The following is an 8,724-nucleotide window of genomic DNA, read 5'->3' on the forward strand; positions in this document are numbered from 1 at the left end:
CAAAAAAAAAAGTGCCAATAACATACTTAAAATCTATGAAAACGTCTGCTTTGGGTAACATTAGAGTCTTATTTCTCAAAACGTCTGCTTTTGGGACCCGTTCCTTTGATTCATTTACGACTTCCACTGATAGTCAGATGGAACGCTGACAGGGGCAGACGTTTTCCTGGATTATATTATTCAAAAAAATGAGATTGATTCAACTGAATCTTCAACTGGAACTATATATAAATATGAAACTTTTCAAATCTCCTAAAATTGAATCAACATTATATTAAAATCAAAATTTGTTGTACAACTTAGAAAAACTAGAATTACTCATGATCCAACTCAGAATTTTCTTTTGGTAACTTGACCTAAAAGTATCACAATCCATATGGTAATATGATGTTCAATACAATTCCAACATTGTGAGCTTTGATAAACATGACCCATCGTAGCCCAACATAAGATCATTTAACCTACCAGATGTCAACAAATCTTTGCGAACAATAAGAGTTTCCTGAAAATAGCAGAAGCAAGCATCTTAGTGACTAACATTTTTTATTTTATTTACACTATAAAGCAATACGGGATCATCATGAGCGAAATTCAAAGGGAAAAATGCATACAAAGAAATTAAACATAGATTGTTATGAGTACTGAACATTGGTTGTTGTTGTTGGCATGAAGTTGAGCCTGCTCTCGCTGGCACTATAATGTTAATGATGTTCAAATTCAAAATGTTTAAAGTGAGAAAGAAAAAAAGTTAGGCTTACCGACGATAACTTCCAATAAGGCAATAACAATAATACCTAGTCAATAAACATTGTCCTTTTTGCCATCTTCAGCACCGCAATAGAGGTACATATAAAATATGAAAACCGTTCAAGAAATCAACCACCCATGGACAATACTTGGAACACTAAGATAATCTTAATTCAGAAATCAATGCAGCTCCCCACAAGTACTTAAAATTATAAAAATTATGGAGCTTTCTCAACTAACATACGAAGTGTTCTCAAATACAGCTTCCTTATGATTAATAGTGATTATCATCTAAGATTTGTTCCATGTGGTTCCACTTCTACAATACATCAATAGGAACATTTGAAACATAATACTTACGAAGTGGTTATTTTTGATAAGCTCAACTGCATGAACATTTTGATGTATCTCCTTATCCATGGATATATCTCTCTCGCTTAAACCAAAAGATAATGACATTAGGAGTAAAAAAAATACTTCAGTACCAACATTACAAAAAAAAACTAATAGGTGGTTCACAACAAACCGGTACCTAATAGACACTGCAGTTTTCAGGAATTGAGCTCCAACTCTCAACGAACCAGTGTCTAATAAACACCGGACAATGACCAAAATTAAAAGTAACACAACAACAGAAGAGTATCACAGCTGCATAAAGTTTATACCTGAATGTAGTTGGATCGTATAGGCTCCAATTCATCAGGTGGAGGGGAAGCTTCTTTCTTCCAGGATGGAAAATCAAGATGGACAACAACCTATTTCAGAAATGCTCGAAGATCCTGCTTATTGATACTTCCATTGGGATTTATATCCAGAGCTGCAATCACACTGCAACACAGTAAAGGAACTCTTCGATCGAATAAGTTTCTCAAGCTTGTTTACTAGGAAACGGTAGCTAATAGAATATGATAAAGCAAGTAATTTAGATACAGAATACTGATATAGCTTCAACAATCAAGGTTTAAGTTCCAAGTCTTACCCTTACATTCAAATGTGGGAAATTCAGAACTTCTTAGTATATCATTTTCGAAATGGTTGGACAAGTGAGTTTCCTTTTTTAAGTGACCGCACAATCCTTCGTCTACATTTGATGTACCCAATACATGATAAAATCCAAGCTGGAGAGATGCTAATATAAATGCATGCACCACTTTAATACAAGCTTGGATGTGTTGCAACCCCAAGTTCTCAGCACTTTGCAGTCTAATCAATGTCATATAGATGGCTCCCCTGCAACAGCCAAAAAAAAAAACAGAACACCAAATTGCAACATCAATGACATGAAAGTGCAATACACAGGTACGATGATAAGTGTGAACTCTAAACAATTGACATGAATGTGATAAGACTTCAGCAAGGACAGCTAGAAGTAATTGGATATAACATTAAAAGACAAATTTGATGTATTGCCAACAGATTGAGACACATTTGATGTATTGCAACAATAGCAAGTGGATGCCTAATAAATCCCATCTCTGCAATAAAGGAAAGCTATGCTAATGGTTGTCATATGCAAGTTTAACTTTTTCAAGGATTTGCATTAGCAAATAATAGCATATAAAGAATGGCTACAACAGATAACATAAATGGTGGGAATCTAGGCATGTCATACTCAACCGTTGAAAGCTCGATCAAGAAAAAAGAGACAAGCTCAATCTGGTTAATAAAAATGCATAAAATATATAAGTATCCAAGTTATAGAAGTTATCAATGCCAATGTAGTACACCTCGGCCGAGTCAGCCGAGTTACTGCGAGTAACCTGGGTATTGGTCTTTGGCAAACTCGGCCGAGCAGGGTATTCTCTATATACTCGCCGAGTTATTCGTGACTCGGGCCGAGTTATTCGTGACTCGGGCCGAGTTATTCGTGACTCGGGCCGAGTTATTCGGCAGACTTCCATTCTTCTTCTGCATATCTTTTTCACCACAAATATTTATAAAAACTTGAACACAGTGAAGGAGGACTTAATCATAGGGAAAAATACTTATGATGGTAGATAAACCTAATTTAGGAAAGGAAGTTACTACTGCAATTAATTTACACATTTATAACTGGGTCCAGATCGTCTGTGCCACTGCTTGGGTGTGCCCTATGTGCCACACCAATAGAAACACGGTATTTTCTCTTGGATTTGTAATATCTTCTTTAACTAATTAATTATCTTTCCTAATCGATTAGTGTTGTATAAATAGAAAATCTATTTAGTTAGTCATGGTTAATGAGAGGAATGATGTGGCGTGTTTCTATTGGTATGGCACATAGGGCACACACAAGCAGTGGCACAGACGATCTCGACCCTAACTATGTAAACATTATGAGATAAATTAGGAAGCATAAATAAAATGCATATTTATTAGGAAGGAAACTAAAGATGTCACATTAATTGACCCAGCGAGTAACTCGGCTGACTCGGCGAGTAACTCGGCTGGGATCGGGGATCGCTCCCCCACCGAGCGGGACCGATCCCCGAGTCGTACTACATTGATCAATGCTATGGATCAACACTTTAAGGTGATGGAAGACTAACTATACGAACCTTCATATCAAACTGATCAATGCTATGGATCAACACTTTAAGGTGATGGAAGACTAACTATACAAACCTTCGTATCAGACTGATCCGCTTTAAAGAATATTTTACTGCAAAGATAAAGCATACACAAAAAGCAACATAAAAATTATGAGCATCCAAACTTCCTAATCACCCTTAATTCAGATATATCGACAGTGCGTGAGCGAAAATGTTATGCTAACAAATTACACATGTGTTTCCTAGCCTACAAATCCAGGTGTGCTCAGGCTACTTTGTATATACAAACTTTCTCAATTTCGTAGTCTACAAATTCAATTACACTATGGGACATAATCTTTTCCATTAGACTACCAATCCTTCAGCATAAAACAATTCAGTAAGAAACAAACTACAAATCATTTAAAACAATTCAGTAAGAAACAAACTACAAATCATTTACTACGTTACCACTGAAAAACTTGTTAAAACAATTGATCTATGATTTTCGAATCGTATTTTAAGAAAGTAAATTTAAGAAAAGAAGTACCTATGAACTCAAAAATCCATAAGGATTAAAACAATCCAGTAGCTTATATACTATAACCAATGGACATCAGTTACCATACTTCATCTAACTCATTCAATCTATCATATCAAATTATCAAATAACAGATCAGAATCATAAAAAATATACACCCTGAAAAAATCAAAGCCTGCAGATATTTCTAATGAACATCAAACACAAAAAAACATCATTGTGAGAAACTAATACTTACATAAACCACTCTTCTTATCCTCAAGAGAAGCCCCTACAAACATGAAACACCAAAAAATCCATTAAGATTCATACCAAACCCCGTTTCATAACCAACTTAAAGGGATAAAATAAACATATATCAAACAAGAAATCGAAAAATACTAAGAAATTCAACGATCTAAAGAAACAATTCTAAAATACTGTCCTTTACAACAACTGAATCACCCAAAACAAAAACATAAAAAAACATTTCAGAAATCAAATCAACATTAGAGAATAGATCCGAAACAAAACATAATATCTGAATGTAAAACACATAGAAAGAAGAACTATTACCCAAAGATGGATCTTTTCCTGGTCATATTGATGTTCAAATCTTTCTAAGTTCCATAATATCTAACCCATGGGACAACTTTAAGAAACCTGATTTCTTTTTTCTTCTAAATTTCCAAACTGAAACAACAACATCAACTAATTAATCATCATCAGAAAACCAAAACAATCCAAATTGAAGATACAAAATCAGAATAAATCCAAATTGAAAACACAAAAATAGAACATAATAAAACCCATATGTAAAGTCTCTGCAGTATATAAATTTCACCTCACAAAACAGAGAATTGGCTTGTTTAATGACGGCCGCGAATAAATCTGGTGAAGTGAAGGATTATTAGGGTTTTGAAATTGGGAATTTTGGGGTTTTTTTTAAGAGGCAATAAGAAGATGAAGTAAAGGGTTTTGTTTAATGAGGATGAATATAATTTAGAAGATGGGGTTTTTGTTTTAAAGGTGCGAAAAAACGGTCATATGTGGATTTATTAGAGAATTTGGGGTTTGTGGAAGAGATGGCAAAAGGGGTTTGGATTTAGGAGAAACAAAAGGGAAATCGATTAATGCTTTTCTGTTTCACAATTGTAGAAGAGGGGTTTCCTCGAGAGAAGAGCTTTACGGATGAAAATGGAGAAGGAGATGGAGATGCAGAATATAGCGAGTGCAGTAGTGATAGAGAGAGAAATGATGGAAGGGGCGGACCAAAATTAACCGAAGACCACATAATCATATACTATATCCTTCACACTTTCCTAGTAAAAACAAAAGAGTTTCCCTTAAACAGTCTTAATTAGACTCCACGTGGAAGCCAATTATTTTTCCTAAATTAACTATAATATTTACGTCTTCCAAGGAAGCTCTTCTTGTTTTTCTTACTAAAAAGGCTGCCTTTGAGAGCCCTTCATAAAGAAAGGCATTGGCGGTCGTTTTTATAAATCTTAAACAGACTTAAAACATTCATTTTTCACTAGTGTATATTCTCTCCGTTACTTTTTAATAGGCCAGTTTCTATAAATAAATATTTCAAAAAATAGACCAGTTTCCTAATTGGGAAAGTCAAATGTTACTTTAATTTTCTGGAACCACTTTTCTTTTAACTTCTTTTGATGACAAGTGTTATGTGGACCATTTCACTTATTTCTTTGGCTGACAAGTGTCATGGGGACCATTTCACTTCACTTCTTTTATTGACAAGTGTCTAAAGGACCACTTTCAATAATTAGTTCTCTTAATTTCCTTAATTTTCTCAAAAAAAGAAACTGGCCTATTAAAAAGTTACGGAGGGAGTATTTGATTGCATCTTCTTCTACAGTTGGCCTGTGCATGAAACACTTTAGAATTTCTGTCTTGATATTTGAGCACATTTTCTCTAGATTGTTGATAAGCAGTTCTGTTCTTGAATTCATATAGGTTCTTTAGTTGGAGTTGTAATTTTTGATGCTCCTGAGTGTCTATCAACTGCTGGTTTAGACAGGTCTGGATTTGTTCTTGGGTTTCTTTTATTCTTCTATTTGTGTCTCCATATTCCTTTATTCTCCACTCCTTGAGACTTTTTTAGTGGCTCTGACTTTGTTTGTAAACGTGAAAGCTTCAGTTCCTTGTGTGTTGCATCTCCAACTTCTTTTGATTTATTCTTTACATGTTTTATTTGACAGCCAATATTCATAGAATCTGTATGGTTTGCTTAGGCCTTCTGTTTGTGGGTTAGTGATTAATAGAATTGGGGAATGATCTGAACCAGAGGGGATAAAATTTTTGAGTATGGAATTTAGGAATAGATTCATCCATGAGGGGACGCATAAGGCTCTGCCAGTCTTGTTTTAACTTGATTTAGCTGATCTTTGTGGTTTGACAAAGTAAAAGGACATCCTGCGAATGGGATATCTATGAGGCCTAGAGAGTTGGCAGTGTTGATTATTATTGGATGGGATTGAGTTGGGTTGATAGAGTATCTTTGTCTTTCATAGATGTACAAAGTAGAATTGAAATCTCCCATTATGACCCATGGAATGTCCGTATTTCTTCCCATTTCTTGAATGAAACTCCACTGAACTTGTCTATCACTATCATAAGAAGAACTATACAGGCAAGTTAGAAATCACTTATTATTAGCTCCATTATTTTTGATGATCACATTCACCGTATAATTAGAGCTATGTATGAATTTTATATCCAAGCCATCTTTCCATAATAAGCCCGACCACCTACTCCAATTATATCTTCATTGCACCAAATATTAGGATATTTCATTTGTTTAGGAGATAAGAAGCTTTTTTTCACTGTGGATTTTGTTTCAGATAGAAAAATAATATCAGGATTACAGTTGAAGATGCAATTCTTAAGGTGTTTGTTTCCTAGACCTTGAAGGTTCCAAGCTAGGATTTTCATTTTGAAACTGAAATCGAGATAATATTTACTGAATTGAGAAAAAAGGAAAAGAGATTTGAAAGGAAGCAATTTTAGAGAGAGTACCGTTAAATTTCCTTATCCCGCGTTCGAACCTTGGTTGTTGCATATGTATTTGTCCCAGTCTCCAGTTTCTTGTGCCATGTCTTGATAGTTATTTTCCATTTGTTGTTGGCTGGATTCACCTTCCTCATATCCACCAGCCATTTGGTTAGAGTTGACTCTTTAAATTTCATTCTCCCTGGTTCTCTTGAATCTTATGATGTTCCCGCTCTTACTACCTTGACCTCTTTGCCCATTAGTGTTTTCATTTGAATTACCTTCTTCTTGGAAGTGCTCAGTATAAACTGAGTGGCAGTACTGTCCATCTTCTGGTCTGACAAATAACACCATGTTGGACTTTCTATTCTTGCTGCTCTCTTTGGAGAGATTCTGGTCGGAGCATCATCAATGTTCCAGTATTCATTCCTGGTCATATCATATGGAATCTTTTCAAGAAACCTGAACAGATTCTGAGATAAATCTCTAACATCCTTAGGTTTGTCCTTGCAGTCATCATCATTGTGATCAATGGTAAAGTAAGCTGGGCACAGCTGATGAGGTTGCTTCTGATAGTAAAATAGAATCCATTGGTACAGTCTGCCGCATTCTGATCTAAGACTCCTCTGGCGAGTGATTTCGAGATATCAATTTCAATTAGAGAACCAACATCATTTGAGTCCACCGGAGTAGCATCTTCAGGATCCAGTTCTTTGACTTCACCTAAAATTTTCCCCATTTCATTAGCCGCATACACATTGAGAAATTCCTGCGGTATGTCTTTGAAAATGACCCAAAATTGCTGCTTATCAAAATAAATATCTCGATAATTTTGAGTTGGGTTCCAAGGCTTAGTTATCCAGAGGAAACCATCCAGACACCATGGCGCTCAGATAAAACCCATCTCTAATCATCCTTCGATTCAAAAGTGACCGTGAATAGGTTCTTGTTTTTCTTTCTTAGATCAAAATTTCCAACCTTATTTTCCCACATCAATCTAACTTTTTTTTCAGCAAATACTCTACTCATATTGTTGTAAGAGATAACCTTTCCAATGATGATACTTCCATTCCTTTAGAGGCAGAGGCTTGGATTAATTTGAGCAACATTGATAACATGTCGAATATCATCTGATGAGTCGATTGAAGTAGAATCAAATTGGTTGGTGAGATTGTTAACATCTTCAGAGGCCATAGTTAAGCTTGAATTTTGGATATTTAATTAAAAGTACAATGATATGATGATGCAGTTGTATAACAGAATAACTTGATTTATAGAGGATTTCAGGATTCTTATCTTTCTACGTGTTTGAATCGAGTTGAGACGTGTTCGAATTGTCATAGAGGTTGTGACAAATATCATACAACAAGAAAAGAGACCTGCAACTCTCTTCATATCATATTTTAATCGAGAAGAAGGATTCTTCAAGGTTACCATTGAATCGAGAAAACTCTCTTTGACTAGGAAAAACGTCTGCAACATCATAGCCAAGGTCTTAAACAAGACAAGAAATTCAAACAGAATCAGAACCTTGAGCCATAAAACAACGAATCAGAGACACGGTGAAAGATTTTAAAAGAAAAGAAATAAAGCATATGTAATCAAAGATTTAAAAAAGAAATATAGTATTTTTGGATATGAGAGTCCTTCTAGACATCGACATGATAACAATAACTGTTATAACGGTAAGTAGATTCTTTAGATTTGAACATGCAGGAGGATTGAATCACATTAATGGAAAGAATCACTTCACTGAGTTAATCTCCGAGCTGCAGAGATTGACTAGGGCTGTCGTATACATTGGTTTAGTTTTTTTGTGGAAAAAGTAAAAATTCAGTCAACGGGTTGAGAAATGTTCCACCTGATCTTACTCTCTTTTCATCTATATTGCACAAACACGGGTACGGGATACGGTTACGATATGACATGATT

General features: G+C 35.0%; 1 long non-coding RNA gene across 7 annotated transcripts; it reads right to left on the reverse strand.

The window, feature by feature from the left end:
- Nucleotides 1–259: 259 nt before the first annotated feature.
- Nucleotides 260–5,035, reverse strand: LOC113338115. Of its 7 annotated transcripts, none has more exons than XR_003354613.1 (8): nucleotides 4,622–5,035; nucleotides 4,354–4,470; nucleotides 4,037–4,069; nucleotides 1,727–1,977; nucleotides 1,413–1,575; nucleotides 1,108–1,183; nucleotides 759–824; nucleotides 260–502 (listed from the first exon to the last, which is right to left on the reverse strand). It is a non-coding gene; the product is annotated as an uncharacterized LOC113338115 (long non-coding RNA). The 7 variants fall into 7 exon arrangements; XR_003354615.1 differs by lacking the exon at nucleotides 759–824 and adding an exon at nucleotides 3,352–3,388; XR_003354614.1 differs by lacking the exon at nucleotides 759–824 and having other exon boundaries at nucleotides 1,413–1,564; nucleotides 1,733–1,977.
- Nucleotides 5,036–8,724: the final 3,689 nt, after the last annotated feature.

The sequence above is a fragment of the Papaver somniferum genome, unplaced genomic scaffold (genome assembly GCF_003573695.1).
Source record: "Papaver somniferum cultivar HN1 unplaced genomic scaffold, ASM357369v1 unplaced-scaffold_18, whole genome shotgun sequence".
Lineage (NCBI taxonomy): Eukaryota > Viridiplantae > Streptophyta > Magnoliopsida > Ranunculales > Papaveraceae > Papaver > Papaver somniferum.